Below are 20,069 nucleotides of genomic sequence, written 5' to 3'. Positions count from 1 at the left end.
CGGTGAATGGGAGGGTCTTAAGGGGTGCATTGGGCAGAGAGACCTTAGTTTTCACGGGCACGGTTCTCTAAGAGTAGAGTCACAGGTAGACAGGGCAGTGAAGAAGGCTTTTAGCACATTGGCCTTCATCAGGCAGGAGATTGAGTATAGAATTTGGGAACTTAAGCTACAGTTACACAGGACTTTGGTACGGCCGCACTTGGAGTATTGTGTTCAGTTTTTGTAACCTTGTTATAGGGAAGATGTTACTAAATTAGAAAGAGTGCAGAAGAAATTTACAAAGACGTTGCCAGGACCCAATGGTCTGAGTTACAGGGAGAGGTTGGACAAGCTAGGACCTTTTCGTTAAAGTGTAGGAGACTGAGGGAGTCCTTATAGTGCTGTATAAAATCACGAGGGGTATGGATAGGGTTAATGATCTCAGTCTTTTTCCCAGGTGTACAGAATTGAGGATTAAAGGGGATCAGTTTAAGGTTCGAGGGGAAGGAATAAAAGGGAACCTGAGGGGCCACTTCTTTACACAGAGGCTGGCACATGGATGAGCTGCCAGAAGATGTGGTTGGGGGGGATGTACATTAACAACATTTCAATGCATTTGGATAAATATGTCGATAGGAAAGGAATGGAAGGATATGGGCCAACTGCAGGGAAATGGGGCTAAGGTGGATGGACATTTACAAGGTGGAGATGAACCCCTCTGTTAATTAAAACCAAACACCCAGAAAGCTCGCCTCACCTCGTAATCTGTTAAAATATGAGTGACACAGATCTCCTATATTCGACTATTTAAACAAAAATTAACAAGTTTGTTTCTTAACTTTAATAGTGAACACTAAACATCAACTATTCACAAATACAAGCTACTTACTATCTGACTCCAACTCTGTAAAATATGCTGTTCCAACAGTCCACATATTAAACATTACAATCTCAAGACCACACAGTCTCTATCTTCCCCACTGTGTTCACTCTTTCAGCTGCTGATCTCCCTGGTCATTTTTTTTATTGCAAGTACGTTTGCATGAACATGTATCTTTGATAGAGAGTGTTTGAGATGGCCAGTTAGCACTCCTGCTCTACAGCAGTGGCTCTGCTGTTGGATGGCAGTAGCTCTCCCACCAGTGTTCAAAATGCTGGGTTTGTATACTCCCCATGATATAGTAATTCTCATAATTTGGTTGCTGTCCAGCTATCCAAACAATAATATTCAAATTCTGTTGGCTTCTGGTTTCCTGAGCGTTATTTAAACTCTTTGGTTGCATTTGAATGGCTGTCAAAACAGCAACCAAAACTCAGGTATCTATTTCTCAGCTAATGGTGACATGTGGAACAGTGTGACATTTAGCTGGCATCTGTGGCTTTAATTTCTATTCGGCAAAACCCGTTCTGTTTTAAAGTACCCTACATGTTTTTGGCTTCGTAACATCTCCCCACTTCAGGAAATAAAATGAAACAGCAGAATGAAAAGATGGCTACATTTCTTTTCCTCTAATTCTTAATCCCAATTTTATGAAATACAAAAGTATTCATCTCAGTTATATCATTCATATTAATTCTGCACACCATTATAACACTGGAATAAGGCAAATCTTACCTATACTTTTTCCTTTAAATCCGCGAAAACACATCTGCTATCACATTGTAGGATCCGCAGCATGTACATTTTGTGAGTTTAAAGTCGGTAAGGTAAGACTCCAATGAAATCGTCTCATATTCTGCTCTTTAACTATTCCAAAAAATGCGAGAGATTTGTCATTGTCCACAACCATCTCCGATAATTTGTTTGTCATATACACATTAAAATATTGTCAGGCCAGTGTGAAACTTAATCATTCTTGTTCAATAATGGAGATTTTGTACTTTTTTCTGGTGGATATTGAGTTTTTTCGACAAGTAGCCAATTAGCAATTCGGTTCCATCATCATCTTTCTGTATCAATACATCTCCGCGCCCTATATTCCGAAAATCAAACACAATTTTCAAAGGGTTTCAGAATATTTGGTGCAGCTAAAACTGGTGCGGTGATTAATCCTGCTTTAAAATTCTCAAATGCCTCCTGGCATTGTTCTGTCCACCACAATACTGTGTTCTTCTTTAATAAATCCATCAGTGGTGCCCATACACTGCTGAAGTTTGGAACAAACTTCTGATAGAATCCACTCAATTCCAAACATCGAAGCACCTCTTTCTTCGAGGATGGTCGTGGAAATTCCTCAAAGCCCTTCGTCTTTGTGTTCCATGGAGGCAACCTTCCATGGCCAGTGTAATGTCCCAGGAACGTCCCCTCTGCTTTCAAGAATTCTGTTTTCTTTAAGTTTATTCCCAAGTTTGCTTTTTGTAATCGTTCAACATGCTCTGTCAACTGTAACATGGGAGCTTTCAATCACTTGCTAAAGATCACTACATCATACAGATAACCTGCACAATTTGTTCATCTGGCCACAGCTCTGTTCCTGAGTCTTAAATGTGGTGGTGCATTATTCATTCATATGAAATACTCGGTAAAGTTTTTTTGTCATCTCTGGTATCTTTACTAGATAGTTTAACTGACTCCACATTTTTTTTTAATTTGAAAGGGGCCACTAAACCTGGCTTTGAAGAGATTTCTTACCACTGGTGGCAATACTAATACGTCATCCCCACGGGAAATCTTCAAAGTTTCAGTGTTTTTATCTGCCACCTGCTTCACTCTGTGTTGTGCTCTTCAGATACTGTTTAGCAAACTCACCTACTCCATTTACTCTCTCCTTCACCTCATACACATAATCCAAGTGTGAGATTTCCGACTTCGGTCCTGTCAATTTTTATTTAATTAATTTCAAAGGAGCTCTCACTTCATGTACGAATATTAACTCAAAGGAAGTAAAGTGAATAGATTTATTTGGGGCATCTCTAATTGCAAACAATTTAATGGGGCACCTTTATCCCAATCATTTGGCCAACCCTGACAGTACGCTGTTAACATAGTCTTCAACGTCTGATGCTAACTTTCCAAGGCTTCCTGGGATTCAGGATGGGACGCCCATGATTTGAAGTGTTGTATTCCTAAGCCATCCATGACTTCCTTAAACAGTTGAGTGGTAAAATGAGACACTTGGTCTGACTGAATCTCTCTGGGCAGTCCACAGTGAGTAAAGAAAGTTACCAACTCCTCCACCTCCCTTTTTGCCTTGACACTCCAATAATGGAATTGCCTCTGGAAATCTGGTAGACGCATCCACTATGGTCAGCAAATATTGGTTTCCACTTTTACTTTAGAAAGGGGAGCTACACAATTAATCATAATCCACGTGCAAGGTTCTTCGAATGCAGGAATTGGCAAGAAAGGTGCTGGTTTTATTACTGCTGTTACTTACCTACCATTTGGTATGTATGTCACGTACAACAAAAATTAACAGCGTCCTTGCGCATTCCAGGCCACTAGAAATGCTTCTGTACCTTAGCGTGAGTCTTCTGTACACCTAAGTGACCGCCTGCAGTTAGTTTATGAGCTACCCGTAACACTGTACGTTACTGCTAACACAATCTGGTGCACATCGGCCCATTTCCCTTCTGCAGTAACCTATCGGGGTCTCCATTTTAATTTTATGGTTCTATCTTTAAGTTAATAACGTTCAACAATATATTCTGATTCCTTTTCTGTGCCTGTTCAGGTTTTTCCTGCACCGTTACATCAAACAGGGTGTCAGTTCATTGAGCATCAACCCATTTGTCTTTTTCGTTCGTTTTTCCTTCCTGCTGTAACTTATGACAGTGGGATCTTGTTACTTCACAGTCTGGAAAAATTCCTGGGTAATTTTCTTTTAACTCACCAATTCCCTAGTCTTCCTTTAGCTGCTCCACCACAAGGGGTGCCTGTCGCACCTCGCCTCCTGCAAAATCGTTCCCAAGAATAAACTGTATTCCTGGAACTGACACTCTGTTACTCACTGTTACTGTTACTTCCCTTATCTTGATTTGGCATCCCATTCTGATGTTACACAAGGGAATGCTTAATTTCTGTCCCCATTCCACAAATTAACATGCTCTTGATTAACATGCCAGAAAGAGTGAAAAAAACTTTCATTTCTTACTATTAGAGGGTGAGAGAAAGTGAGGGCTGCAGATGCTGGAGATGAGAGTTGAAAAGTGTAGGGCTGGGAAAGCACAGCACGTCGGCAGCATCCGAGGTGCAGGGGCGTTGACGTTTCAGGCATAAATGCTTTTCATCAGGAAAATGTGAGGTAAGGGAGGGGGAAGGAGTTTGAGAAATAAATGGGAGGGTGGGGGTGGAGATAGGTGGAAGGGAGCTTGGAAGGCGATAGGTAGATGCAAACGGGGTATGATGATGGTAGGTCGGACAGGAGGGTGATAGGACTCCTATCGGTGGTAGGACAGCTGGAATATTCAAACTGTATAGCATCAACGTTGACTTCACCAAATTCCAATTCTCCCCTCCACCAACCTTTCCCCGATCCAACTGTTCAAACTAGCACTGCCCTCTCGGACTACACTAACTAGCCATCTTCCTTTCCATCTATCGACTCCACCCTACCCTCTGACATATCACTATCACTCCCACCTACATCTTCTTATTGCCTTCCCAGTGACCTCCCAACAGCTCAGCTACTACCCTTGTATTTATCTTTCAGCCCCCTTGTCCCCGCACCATGTTCCTGACGATGGGTTTCTCCCTGATATTCGATTGTCCTGCTGTTTGGATGCTGCCTGATCTGTTGTGCTTTTCCGGCGCCTCACTTCTCAACTATTAGAGACTGAGTAGATCCCGTATCTCGCAAAATTCTAACTTCTTGTCCAACTCCCCCGTTCTTTCTGTGTAAACTTTATCTACTGAGGTGAATTCTTCAGAGAGATCAGGCACTGCCTCCATACCCAGCCCTTGCCTAGGCTGTGCAATTTCCTGCAGCTCCTCGGCTCCACTTGGCGTCTCCTTTACCAGTTTCACTAATGCCCCCACTGGGCTTAGCCTCTTCTACCGCATCTTTCCCCAAAGTGTTTTCCTTTAACGTCCAGCACGGTGTGTCCCAACTGACTGCAGTGAAAACAACTTTTTTCCTGTGCCCTTTTTAAACCACCAGCACTGTACGTTTTTGTGTTCCACTCCGTTGTAGTGAGAGCACCGGAGGCCTTTCACCATCTTTCAACCCTCTTGGGCTTCTTTCTTCAGCTGTGGTAAACTATTGTGAGCTACTGTTCGCTTTGTGATGTGTGATCGTCCATTCGCCAAATGTCTATCCCTCACAGGATGAAATTCCTGCCAGAAGCTAAATTTCATCACATGTCACAATGCATATTTACCTGCCATTTCTGCCGCGCTTCTCACTTCTTGAACTTTCTATTCATTCACATGAATTCTTACTATCTCTAGAAGTGAGTCTTTTAACTTCTCCAGCAGAATAATCTCCCCACAAGCCTCACAGGTCTTATCCATTTTTAAGGCCAGTACCCACCTGTCAAAATGACTGGTTAATTCTTTCAAACTCAATATAAGTCTGACCTGGTTCCTTCTCTATTTTTCTGAACTTCTGTCTATATGCTTCTAGTACCAAATCATAACCAATCAAAATAGCCAGTTTGACATCTTGATAATCTCTTGATCCCTCATCTGACAGCGCTGCACATATTTCACCAGCTGTGACCACCAGCTTAGTCTGAACTAGCATTACCCACAAGTTCACTGGACACGTCATCTGCCTAGCCATTTTTTCAAATGAAATAAAAAAACTTTTGACATTTTTCTCACCGAAATATGGCAAGTTACTAACCTAGTTGTATTCATCCCTACGTCCTCCCTTCATCTCCATCCTGTTAATTTAACTTTCTTGTCTAATTCCCAACTTCTGAACTTCAAATCCCCTCTCTCTTTCTTTTTCCTCTCTTTCACTTTCATCTCTCTCTCTGTTTCCGTCCCCTTATTTATCTTCTAACTCGAGTTGCCACATTTGCAATTTAAGTTTTTATAACTCTACTGCAGTTGCCTGTTTCTCTGATATATCAAAGTGCTTGACCAAGTCCATTACAATTTCAACTTCTCTTTTATCCCTGGTTAAACACAATTCCAACCTATTTGCTAATTCTAAAAAATGTGCTCCTTCTGTCTTTCTAAACTTCCTTGGAAAATTTGGGAACCTCTTTAGTAATGTTTAAAGCCATTTCCCTCACTTTTCATTTAACCAACCACAAGTAACAAAATAAAAGAACTTTCCCACTGGTTTTATTTGAAGATCAAAGTCACTAATTCCAATGAGTTGGAATTTTCTGGGGCCTGTTGTATCTCAAATCTGTTCACGTTGGTCCAAGTGCCACACAGCAAGGCCCCAAACTGTTATGACATCAATGTCGAACCCCTCTGTAAATTAAAACCTCACACCCAGAAAAGCTCACCTCACATCATAATCTGTCAAAACGTGAGAGACAGAGAACTCATAAATTCCACTAATAAACAAAAAATAACAATTTATATGTGTGCAAGTTAGCTCGCTGAGCTTCAAGGTTTGTTTTCAGAAGTTTCGTACACATGACTAGGTGACATCATCAGTGAGAGTATCTGCTGAATCTCTGGTGGTATGTCCCGCCTCTCTATTTCTCGGTCTTGGTTTCTTAAAGTGGGTGATGTCATTTCCGGTTACTTTAACAAGAGAATGCAGACAGGATCTAAATTGATGCGTTAATGGATGGACTTCTGGTTAGAATACCATTCCTTTAAGAAGGTCCTTGCGTGTCTTAGTATGTGTGTGTGCTTTGTCTCAGTCAAAGTGGTGCCCTTCTTTGTCTGTATTTATGGACCATAGTGATAGTGCGTCATGTCTTTTGGTGGCTAGTTGGTGTTAATGTATCCTCGTAACACGACAACAGAACAGTTTCAATGGTGGAAAAATGATTTTATATACACTGTTTAATCAATGTGTGTGTGCAGATAAGTCGAATTTTTCATATGTGCACAACACATTCTCAATGAACAACAGAGACACAGTTAACGAAAAATGATGCATATGATGTATAAAATTGATAAAATATTAAAACATGATTTGATCCTCTCAACGTTCCCTCATTTTCTGCGATTCCCAATTCTAGTCTCTCATTCTTACCAGGAAGTGTGCTCCAAATTCTTGATTCTGGTGTCCCAACTTATTTCAGTTAATCCCCTTTCTTCCGGGATTTCAATATGTTGGCCTGCTGTGTTCTTTCCAAAGCTAGTGTCTATCATATTATTTGAGATAAATATTCTGGCATCAGACCCAGCATTTGAACATATTACTCTGTTGTACATGCACTGTACAAAGAACCACAGCACACAGGCATTGCCAAAACATTGGGGGATGTTCATCTACTTCTTTCGATAATGTAGTTTTCTCATTTTCCACATCTCCATATCTATATCCTCTCTCTCATTGTCCCTTTGTATCTAGTTAAGAAATCCACGAATTATTCTTCGTGTCCCATCTCCAAAAACTCCTTCTTTCAGTTTATATCTAATGCTCTCTTCAAGATGTAATGTGGTTATAATTAAGCAATGTAACTACAAAGACATGCGGGTGGAGCTGGCCAGAGTTAATTGGAAGGGGAGCTGAGCAGGTAAGACCATGGAGCAGCAATGAGAGGAGGTTAGGGGGTTAATTCGGAAGATAATACAAGAAATACAACCCCAAGAAATTGAAACATACTCATGGGAGAACAAGGCAGCCATGAGTGATAAGGCATCAAACCAAACGAGAAAAGAGACAATGTGGTGAAGATGATTGGGAATCCAGAGAATTTATTGGCTCTGCAACTAAATAATGCTGGCATCACTGACACTACAAAGCTCTTAATCATGGTCAGGGAAAGAAACAGAGGAAACACATTGACTTTAAACACAGAAGATGGTAAATCTCAAGGAAAAAGATTCAGGTGAATTAAACATTTGAATTAAGATCAGTTAAATGCTTTTGCGGATTGTGTCAGTTTGGAAGCATGACCCGGGGAGACAGACCCTCAGCAGAATGAGAGTATGAAAATGGAAGTATTTCCAAATCAGAAACCAGGTTAGGTCACTGACTGCAGGGCTGATGGGTGAATGGGTGTCAGTGAGAATTGGGGAACAGACAGCAGAATTGCATTGCAGGTATTGCAGCTCGAAACTGCGTATTCATGTAGTGCTGCAGACCACAGCAGCAGGAGAGGCAGACCTGCATTCAACCACAACCTGTAACGTTTTGCCCAGGATAACACCTCAGTCTGTCATTACCATCAACACCATCTATGGCTCAGTGACGAGTGTGGGTGAACATGTCAGAGTCAGAATCACATGAACCTTAATTTGATGCCAACTCAATGTTTGGGTGACGATTTGTACAAAATCCCATGCAAGGACTGCACAAAACACTATATAGGACAAACAGGAAGACAGCTAACGAACCGCATCCATGAACATCAACTAGCCATGAAACGACACGATCAGCTATCCTTAGTAGCCACACACGCAGACGACAAGCAACATGACTTCGACTGGGACAACACTACCATTATAGGGCAAGCCAAACAAAGAACAGCCAGGGAATTCCTAGAGGCATGGCACTCATCCACAAACTCCATCAACAAACACATAGACCTGGACACAATATACGGACAACGACAGCGGACAGCTGAAACTGACAACCAGAAGCGGCAGGGACAGGCCACTATAAATGCCGGAGGAAACACCACAGAACCGCTTCACAGGAGGCTCCCAAGCACTGAGGATGTCACCTAGACAGGGGACGAAACGTTTGCAACAAAAACTTCCAGCTCGGCGAACAGAACCACAACAACTGATGCTAACTCATTAAAGCTACCAGACATGACCAACAGATCTGATCGAAGCCCTGCAGTTCTGCCACATTCAGTCATAAATGGTGATGGACGATTAAACAAATGACTGGAGGAGAGGGCTCCACAAACATCCCCATCCTAAATATTGGAACAGACCTGCACATCAGTGTAAAAGAGAAGGATGTTTTATCTGCACCATCTTCTGCCAGAAGTGTTGAGTCGATGATACACCTCACCCTCATCATGATGCCCACAAAATCACAGATGCCAGTCTTCAAACAATTTGATTTGCTGCCCGTGACATGAAGAAACAGCTGAACACAGTAGATACGACACAGACAATGGGTCCTGACTCCATTCCTGCAATAGGACTGCAGACTTGTGCTGCACAACAAGCCGTGTCCCTAGGGAAGCTTTTCCATTCCAGCTCCAACTCTGACAACTCCCTGGCAATGTGGAAAATTACTCAGCTATGTCCCGTTCCTTAAGACGGGAATAATTACAATCTGACCAATTACCACCTCCTCATTCCCATCATGACAGTCAAATTGGTGGGAGTTCTTTTTGACAGAGCTGTCAAGCAGCACAGAAATAACCTGCTCAGTGTGATTTTTGACAGGTCCCCATGTGGAGATGGTGCTGTGGAAATGTCACTGGATTACTGGTCCAGACCAGGCTAATGCTCTGGCAGCGGGTGGAAGTTAAAGACAATTAATAAAATATCGAGATCTAAAATCTGGGGTCAGTAACAGAGACCTTGAAGCCAATATGCATTATAAACAGAATTTCCTTCTCCAATGTCCTTTTAGGAAGTGAATCTCCCGTGATTTCCTGGGCTGGCCTAATAGTGACTCCAAAGACCCTGACATGTGATAAACATTTCAATGGTCTCTGAAATTGCCAAGCAAGGGCACTCATTTGTATCAAACTACTCCGAGGTCTGAAAGGATGAAAACGGACAGAACACCCGGCCTCAAGAATCAATGTCGGAAAAGGGAATGGGAACACAGTCCTGTCGACCCTGCAGAAACCTCATTCCTAACATCTGAGAGCTTGTGACAACATTTACAGAGCTTTCCCACAAACTGCACAGAAACATCGGGAATGGAAAACACATTTAGCTTCCCCATTCTAGTTCATGGAAAAAATCTTCTCAATACATTTACCCCACAGATGTACATATCCGTTAATGTTAGTAACCTTGGGAAGCTATAAAATAGGCAGTGCAGTCGTACGCTTGGTCCATCGAGTTTGCTAACCAATTCAAAATAATGATGGTTGGCCCTTCATTTCCACACCGTACTCCTGCTCTCCCACCATCCCTTTACTGTCTCTAAATCCGTATTTATAATCAGTGTCTCGGTTTCCAGGTGCGAGCGAATTCCCCGGGTTCACCAGTCAGTGAGAGCAGACATTTATTCTCATCTCAATGCAGAGTTGCCTGCCTGGACCGAATACTGTGGCCTTGTTTTAGAAGTCCCAGGGGAATTATCATCCCTGATTCCAATCTGTCTCACCCTGTCAGAGTTTTGTATATTACACTGAGATCTCCACTCATTTTCCTAAACACCATGGAATACAGGCCCAGTCTCCCCAAACCCTGCTCCCACAACAAGCCCGTCATCCCAGAGATCAGTCTGGTCATCCTTCACTGCTCTCCATCAATGTCCGGTTTGTCCTTTATTAGGTAAGGAGACCAAAACTGCCCACAATACTGCACAATGTTCAAGATGATATCTCACTAGGCCCTGTACAGCTGCAGTAAGACACCTTTTCTCCTGGACCCACATCCACCTGAAATGAAGGTCAACAAACCGTTTGTCTTCCTCACTGCTTTCTGTTTCTGCAATATTACTTTCAGCGATGGTGTAGAAGGAGATGCAGATCCTTTTCAATGTTACAGCTCCCCACCTGGTGGGTCTGTGTACACTGGGCAGCGTGCCAATGCCATGCCCAGTATTGACTTCTGGTTACAGAACTCACTGAGCTGCATGGGCCTCAGAGGTTTATGCAGAAGGAAAGAACAAAAAGGAGCATACGTCCCTTTGTAGATCAACATGTTTCAAGCAATCCCTTTCAAATGGTAGGCTGCCAATTTATCGTTTCCACCAAAGAGCACACCATCACCTCTATCTACGTTGTCCTCCATCTGTCACGTATTTACCCATTCACTCCACTTGTCTTAATCTTTTCGGTGCTTTATTACATCCTCCTCACCCACTCACAATCCCACATCCGTTAGTGTTGTCAGCAGGCTGGGATATATTGTATCTGATTCCAACAACCAAATGTTTAAAGGGCATTTTGAGCAGCTGGGCCCCAAGCACCGATCCCTGCGACACCACAGCAACCGTCCTCTGTTAATTTATATTTATTTATTCCGTGAATCTCGGAGTCACTGGCTGGGCCAGCATTTATTGCTTGTCCCTAGTTGCCCTTGAGAAGGTGGTGGCCAGCTGCCTTGTTGAACGCTGCAGTTCACCTGCTGTGGTTGACCTCCAATGCCATTAGGAAGGGAATCCCAGGATTCTGACCCAGCGACTGTGAAGGAGCGGTGATAAATTTCCAAGTCAGGATGGTGAATGGCTTGGAGGGAACCTGAAGATGATGGTATTCCCATACATCTGCAACCCTTGTCCTTCTAGATAGACATGGTCGTGAGTTGGGAAGATGGTATCTAAGGATCTTTGATGAATCATTTCATTGCAGCGTGTAGATAGTAAAACACTGCTGCTGCTGAGTGTTGATGGTGGAGCATTGTGGATATAGGGACAATCAAACTAGCTGCTTTGTCCTGGATGGTATAAAGCTTCTTGAGTGTTGTTGTGGCTGCACTCATCAAAGCAAATTGGGAGTCTCCTATTACACTTCTGACTTATGCATTGTAGATGATGGACAGACTTTTGGAAGTCAGGATGTGAGCTATTCGCCGCAGTATTCCTAGCTTCAGACCTGCTCTTATAGTTACTGTGTTCATGTGGTGAGAACAGTGAATTTCTGAGCAATTATTACCCACCAGGAATTTGACACTGGGGGATTCAGTGATAGTAACACCATTGAATGCCAAGGGGCAGATAAGATTGTATTTTATTGGTGATGGTCACGGTCTGGCATTCGTGTGGCCTGAATATTACTTGCCACTTGTCAGCCTGGAAAAGCTCCAGATCTTGCCGCATTTGAACATGGACTGCTTCAGTATCTGAGGAGCCACAAATGTTGCAGGACATTGTACAATCATTGGCGAACATCCCCACTTCTGACCTTAAAATGGAAGGAAGGTCATTGATGAAGCAGCCCTGAAGAAGTTTTCGGTCACTGTTCGAGGGATTCCTACAGATTTGGAGCTGAGTTGACTGACCTTCATCAACCATAACCACCTTCCTACGTGTCAGGTATGAATCGAACCAGCAGGGATTTTGCCTCTGATACCCATTGATTCCAGTGTTGCTAAGGCCCCTTGATACCACACAGGGTCGAATGCAGCCTTGATTTAAAGCGCCGTCACTCTCACCCCACCTCTGGAATTCAGCTCTTTTGTCCATGTTTGAACCACAGTAATGAGGTCAGGAGCTGACTGGCCCTGGTGGAGCCCAAACTAGGCGTCAATGACCAGGGTATTGCTGTGCAGGTTGCAGCTTAAAATCACTGAGACCTTCCACCACTTTACTGATGATCGAGAGTAGACTGATGAAGTGCTAATTGGCCGGATTAGATTTGTTCTGCTTTTTATATACAGGAGATAGTTGGGGTAATTTTCACATAATGAGGAAAAGCCATTGTTGTAAGTGTATTGAAACAGTTTGGCTAGGGGAGTGGCAAGTTATGGAGTACAAGTTTTCAGTACTATTGCCAGAATGTTGTCAGATTATGGACCCACGGAGTATCCAGTATCTCCAATCGTTTCTGGATATCGCGTGGATTGAATCAAATTGGTTGATGATTCGTAACGGAATTGCTGACTACCACAGGAGGAGGCAGAAATGGATCATCTACTCAGCACTTCTGACTGAAGATTGTTGCGAATGCATCAGCCTTAACTTATACACTGAAGTGCTGGGCTCTTCCATCATGGAGGAAGGGGTTATTTGTGGAACCTCTTCCTCCAGTGAATTGTTTAATTGTCCCCAATGTTTCTCGACTAGATGTGGAAGGACTGCAGAGCTTAGATCTGAACCGTTGCTTGTGGGATCACTTAGCTCTGTCTATCACTTACTGCTTATGCTGCTTGTTGCGTACGTAGTCCTTTTTGGTGGCTTCACCAGGCTGACACCTCATTGTCAGGTATGCCTGGTGCTGCTCCTGCCATCCTGCACACTCCACTGAACCAATGTTGATCCTTGGATTGATGGCAATTGTTGCGAGTGGGATATGCCAGGCCATGAGGTTATGCGGGAGTACAATTCCACTGCTATTGATGACCCACAACACCTAACATTTTTCTAAAAATCAAAATGTTTTACACCCATTGCTTCTCTTTCATTTGTCTCCCAGTTTGTTTCTCAAACATAATTTCCATTTCATAAATCTATGTTAGTGTTGTATATGTCCATTACTTTCAGCAACAATAATTTCTGCTAAACCATTTACTTACTATGTTTATTGTTCCATGTACTCTATCATTTTCCCACACCAGACTCGGTTTTCCTTGTATTGGCAAAAAGTTCTGTGAAGACAGAACTGAAGTAGTGGCTTCATAGTTCTGCCATTTCCCTGTTCCCCATTTTCCATTTTCTGGTTTGAAACTGTAAAGAAACTGCACTTGTTTTCTCATATTTCTCACATTGACATAATTTAACAAGCTAATACAGTTCACTCTTAAAACCCTTATGAATATAACTCTTCCGAAATCCATCAATTCCTGCCTTAAACTGCTCAATAATTGACCTTCCACACCATGCACTCACAGGGGCAGAGACTCTGTGCCAACAGAAATACAGCACGATCTATACTAGTCCCACTTTCTTACACCAGGCCCATAAACTGGAATGTTATGACACTTCCAATTGTTCGTCCAAGTACTTTTTAACGATTGTGAGGTGATCATTCCCCTCTCAGGAAGTAATCCCAGAACCCCACACCTCGAGGTGAAAAAATGTTTAAATCCTCTCTGAACCTCAAACTCTTCACTTTAACAGTGTTCTCCTTTGTTCTTGACACTCTCACTAAAAGGAACAGCTGCTGTCTATCCACCCTGTCCGTGTCACTTATAATCTTATCCTCCTGAATCACTGATTCCTCAGCTTTCTCTGCTCCAAAGTAAACAACCCGAGCTTATCCAGCCTCTCTCCATAGCTGATACTTTCCATTCCAGGGAACATCCTGGTGAATCACCTCTGCACCCTCTCCAGTACAATCACATCCTTCCTGGAATGTGGTTCCGGGAGCTACATACAGTACTCCATTTTTGCCGAACCAAAGCCCTGTATTGCTCTTATAATCTACACCCTGATTAGGAAACGCTACACCCAAGGGCCAATTCTTAACTAGTCCATTAACCTGTCCAGGAGAAAGTGAGGAATGCAGATGCTGGAGATCAGAACTTCAAAAATGTTTTGCTGGAAAAGCGCAGCAGGTCAGGCAGCATCAAAAGAGCAGGAGAATCAACGTTTCGGGCATAAGCCTTCTTCAGGAATCTGCCCGAAACATCGATTCTCCTGCTCCTTTGATGCTGCCTGACCTTTTGCGCTTTTCCAGCAACACATTTTTAAGCATTAACCTGTCCAGTCACATTCAGGGATGTGTGGAGAAGCACAATCTGAGCCTCCCAGTGTGCTGCTATTCATTGAGTCCTCCCCTGCCAGGTTTCATTTCCCAAAGTGCATCACCTCATATTTATCAGGGTTACATTCCATCTACCATTGATGTGCCCATCTGACCATTCCATCTGGATCTTCCTGTAACTTAAGGCCTTCCCCTCACTGCTCACCACCCAGCCAATCTTTGTGTCAAACATACACTTACTTATCACACCTCCCCCACTCTCCACCTAGCCCCCTCCACATTCAAATCTATATTTTGTTATGAATAACACAAACAATAAGGGACACAGCACTGATCCCTGTGGTACACCAGGGGACACTGGTCTCCAGTCACACAAACAGCTTTCTCCCACCACCCTCTGTCTTCTGCTACTAAGACAATTTTAGTTGTAACTTGTCAAGCTATCCATCATATTATGAGATTTTACTTTATTTTCAGTTTCCCAGGTCGAAATTTGTCAAAGGCTTTCCAACAAAACTAAATAATCGACCTCCTCAAATTAATTCAATCAGATCCATTGGATGTGACTTCCTTCTGATAAAGTCATGATGATTATCCCTGATCAAACCTCGTGACTCTGATTGGAGTTCAATTTTCTTCTTCCCTATTTTATCCAGTAGTTTCCTTAACAATGATCTAATACTCGCTCATCTATAGTTACCTGGTCTATCTCTCGCACCCTTACTGCGAAGTGGAATTGTATTAGCAGTTCTCCAGTTCTCTGGCACCACAACTATGGCCAGATTCTAATGAAAATATTCAGTCAGGGTCTTTCCTCCTTTGACCCCATCAGCCGCCTGTGATACAACTCATTCAGACATGGAGATTGTTCCAAATCTGTACAGAACAAAACCTCAAATACCTGCTTGCATTTTACATAAATCTGTTCAAGAGTTTCCTAGTTCAATTTCTTGAATTCTATACCTGCCTCCTCCTTCTCCCAAGTAAAATAGATGGGAAGGTCTCATGTAACATTCCATCAGTGTTCTCCAGCTTGACACACAGATTGCCCCTTTGGTTTCTAATGGACACTAACTGTTTGCTGATTATTCTGTTCTGTTTGTCCGTGTAGAATATCGTGGGATTCTCCCTTATCCCGCCGACTTGTACTTCTTCATGTCCCTCTGTTATTCAGTCCTTTCGATGTTTCTCAGAGTCACTACAATCAACTCTCATGTTTTGAAACTCGAGATTACAGGCTGAGGTTCCCAGTCAGACAATCTTGCCATTTTACGGATTAATCTGGATAATACCTTTTGCAGTTCCTCTGTAGTCAATATATTCTTTCTTAGATTGGGACTCCGAACGGTACACAATACTCTAAGGTTAGTCTCACCAACGCTCGATGCAACTGGTGCACGACATCCTCTATCTTCCAATTACATTCACATGAATGTAAACCTAATTTTTACTTATCCATTTGCATATGTTCTTCGCAACACCTCTCGCTTTAATTTTTCTTATGAACTTGCTGTGTGAGTTCTTTAAAAAAAAGCTCATGAATATCCAACTATACGTTATCCAATGGTTCATCATTGCCTATGTCCACAAGAATCATCTTCAAATCATTCCAAAACTATGTTTGCCACTTCTGGTTTTCCTTTCGTCGGTACATTCTCACACTCCCCAGTTATGTTATTACCTTCTATATATCTAGTAGCATGTTCTTTGTAATCAAGTCCAACAGATACCTAACTGCAGATGACAAGATAACTGGTCTGTAGTTCATCATTCTCCAAATTCATCCTTTCTTGAACTGTTGGATAATATTTATAACCTTTGTCTTATCCAGACTAAATGATTGGCTAAGTGTCGGAAAATAAAGTGAAAATCCGCGATGCAATCAACATGTCTATTGCTGCTTCCTCTGAAATTCTTGTATGATGTGCATCTAGTCTGTCAGATTTGTAAATACTCGATCAAGCTTTCTTTTCAAAGATGACCTCAACATGGATAAGAATGATCTTAGACTTTACTTACACAAGTCCCATGGTCACTTGGTATTTCTGGGAGAATTCCTGGACATTCTTCCATGAAGATAGACACAAATAAACTGTTTCTTTTCCCTGCGATTTCTCTGTTCTCTGCAATAAATTATCCTGAACACACACCAACTGTTCCACATTTGACCTTGTTTTTAGTTCTTTTTTCATACATTGATAGACGCTTTTTAGCAGTCTTCATGTTTTTCTTTCATTTGCACGCTTTTTCTCATTCTGATTTTCTTCTCAGTTTCTTGGTCATCCTTTGCTGGGTCCTACATTTCTCTGAATCTACTAGCTTATTGCAACACTTGGCATTTTTCTAAGCTGCATCCTTTCATCTAATAGGAAGATGAAGTTGGGGTTGAAAGTGATAGTCGGAGAGGAAGGAGGGTGGACCAGATTGATCAGGAGGAAGATGGACACATAGGAACGTTCAAAAGAGCGCTGCTGACTTGGAAGGTTGGAGTAGGATAAGTTGGAACTAGGGGAAATGGGGAAATGGGGAAATCCACTTTGATCCCCTGTGGTTGGAGGGTCACAAAGCAGAAGAGGAGGCTTTCTTCCTCCAGGTTTCTGCTGGCTTGGGTTTGGCGATGGAGCAGGCCCAGAACCCTCATGTCCTTGGCAGAGTGGGAAAGGGAATTGAAGTGCTCAGCCAAAAAGTGATGGATTTGTTCAATGTGGTTGTTCCAGAGGTGTTCTCTGAAATGATCCACAAGTTGACCTACTGCTTCGGCAATGTAGAGAAAACCACATTGGGTTTAATGGATGCAGTAGATAGGGCGTTCTGTCTCCATTCGTCGCCTATCATTTTCAACCCCACCTTCATCTACCTATCGCAATCCAAGCTACCTCCCTCCTGCCGCACCCCCTTCCCATTTATCTCTCAGCGCCCTTGGCCCAGACGATTCATTCCTGATGAAGGACTTATGCCCAAAACATCGATTTATCTACTCTTAGTATGCTGTCTGACTGTGCTTTTCCAGCACCACACTCTTCGACTCTGAACTCCAGCATCTGTAATCCCCATTTTCTCCTCACACCTTCAGGGCTTGCATGACTCAGCTTTATAACGGTTACTGCAAATAAAACAAAAATTGTCTTGTACTCAAACAGCACAAAAGAAAACCAATACATTGTGGTCACTGTTCCCAAAAGGTCCTTTACAGCAAAACTTTCAATTAGTTCCTCTGATCACTCAACACCAATTCCTAAATAACCAGATCTCGAGCTCAGTGCTCGACATAATGTTAATGGAAACCATCTCGCACGTGGTCATGAAATCCATTTTTCCCAGCATTAGCATTCAATTGGGTGAACATAGTTTAGATATAATGTAAACAGTACATTATTACTGAAGTACCCACAAATGTGCACATCTAATTTCCTGTTTTATAAAATGTCCAGCATTTCTATTGCAGCTTTCACTTTGATATATAACTCCAATCAATGTTTGCTCCTCCTTGCTGTTTTTGCGCTCCACCTTACTAGAGTCTGTGGAACCTGAGCGATGTGGGCTCTGGGGAGATTAATGGTAGACATCTCTCACATCATATATGACCTTCTCCAACTTTAACTTCTCCAGATCTCCCGTAATGCTGATGGAGTAGAGAAGGACAATGATCTTCCAACAATGCTCTCTATTCGCCCAGACAGCTGAGACAGCTCTAACCTGGGTGGGAACTTTACAGCAGGCAGGTAAAGTGTTGCTGCTGCTATACAGGATCTTAGTGAGATCACATCTGGAGTAGTGTGTACAGATTTAATGTCTTCAATGAAGAAAGGATGTTGTTATATTGGAAGCAGCTCAGAGATGGTTCCCTCAACTGATTCCTGCAATGAGGGTGCTAGCTTATAACGAAAGGATGATCAGGTTGACACAGTAGCCATTGGAGTTTACAAAAATTAAAGATGATCTTATTTGAACATAGCTGACAGAAGGAGTTAACAAGTGAAGTGAATTACACAGACAATGCAGGAATCCATTCCGTTCTCCAGCCTATTACCCAGGAACAACAGGAGGATATTCAGGCCTTCGAACCTGTTACACCAAAACAGAAAGAGGCAATTCAACCCCTCTACATTTGCTGAAGGAGGCCAGTCAGCCTTATCGAGCCAATAACATTAGGCCATGCTGCACCAGTATCCTGTTAAACAGCAACAGGATCAGTCCATTCAGCCTCCTCAAGTCTGTAACATAGGAACTGGAAAAGGTCACACAGTGACTGGAGATTGTTACACTGGGATAACAGGAGGACATTCAGACCCACCAAGGCTATTGCAAGGGATTTGGATAAGGATAAAAACTATCTGAGACTTCTTTCATGAGAAAGGAAGAGGTAATTTAGACACGTGTCTGTTGTATGGGAATAAGAGAAGACCAATCAATCCGTCGGTCCCAACTCCGGGATACATGAGGAGACCGTTCAGTATATCCACCTGTTATGGAGAAGTATGAGAAGACCCATCTGCCCCTCAAAATGTTACACAGCAACAGGAAGAATCCATAATCTCCCAATCCTCTAAAGTATCAACAGGAGGAGGTATTCTGGCCTTGGAGATGGCAACATGGGGACACCAGAAAGACGTCAGCCCATTGATATTGTGCACCAGCAGGATGATGCATCCATTCAGCCACACGTGGTTCTTATTCAGCAATTGGAGCCTTGTGCCCATTAAACAGGAATTCAAAGAAAATGTAAAGGTTTTCAAAAGGGAAGAGCTTATAATAATGGTGTGCATTAGGGAGTAAAGTGTAACAATAAACTATTGTAATTTAAGGCAAATGTTTAGAATCCATTGTTCAGGATATTCGCAAACTAAAACCATAATTCGTCAGGGTCAACATGGTTTTACGAAGGCTAAACCATGTTTGAGTTGTTTGCTTGAGTTATTTGAAGATGTCACAAACAAGGTGGTTAGTGGGAATCCTGGAGATGGAACATATCTGGTCTTCCTGAAGACATCGGATGTTTCGCTTCTCCAAAGAGTAAATGGTAAGATCAGACAACATGGGTTTAGGAGTAAATAATTAGCTTGGATGGAGGATTGGTTAACCAACAAAATGTAGTCAGATGGAATAAATGTGTCATTTTCTTTTTGACAAATGCAGTTTGTGCCATTGATTTCAGTTCTCATGCCTCAACCATTTGCGATCGATGGTATTACTGTACTTGGTTGACTGGAGAGAAAATACAATGCCACATTTTCAGATGTCACTAACATCGGTGGGAAATTACTTCGGAATGATGATGCAAGAGATTTTAAAACATATGGATAGGTTTGGTGAATGGGCCAACATTTAGCAAGGAAAATTCAAGTGAATAAATATGGAGCTATTCAAGTTAGCCAGTAGAATAGAAAGACAAATTATTATCTAAATGGAGAGAAAGTTCAAAGTGCTTAGGTGCAGAGGGATCTGGGTGTCTGCTTGCATATCACAGAAAACCTGCCTGCGGGTACTGCTAGTAATGAGAAATGCAAGCATAATTTCAGTGTTTATTTATAAAAGGATAGAGTAGAAAGGTAGGGAGT

Source organism: Chiloscyllium plagiosum, unplaced genomic scaffold, assembly GCF_037043375.1.
Source record: "Chiloscyllium plagiosum isolate Xiang-an unplaced genomic scaffold, Cpla_swu_hap1 HiC_scaffold_29, whole genome shotgun sequence".
Taxonomy (NCBI): Eukaryota; Metazoa; Chordata; class Chondrichthyes; order Orectolobiformes; family Hemiscylliidae; genus Chiloscyllium; species Chiloscyllium plagiosum.
The sequence above is the reverse complement of the archived record's forward strand: the minus strand, read 5'-3'. Positions refer to the sequence as shown.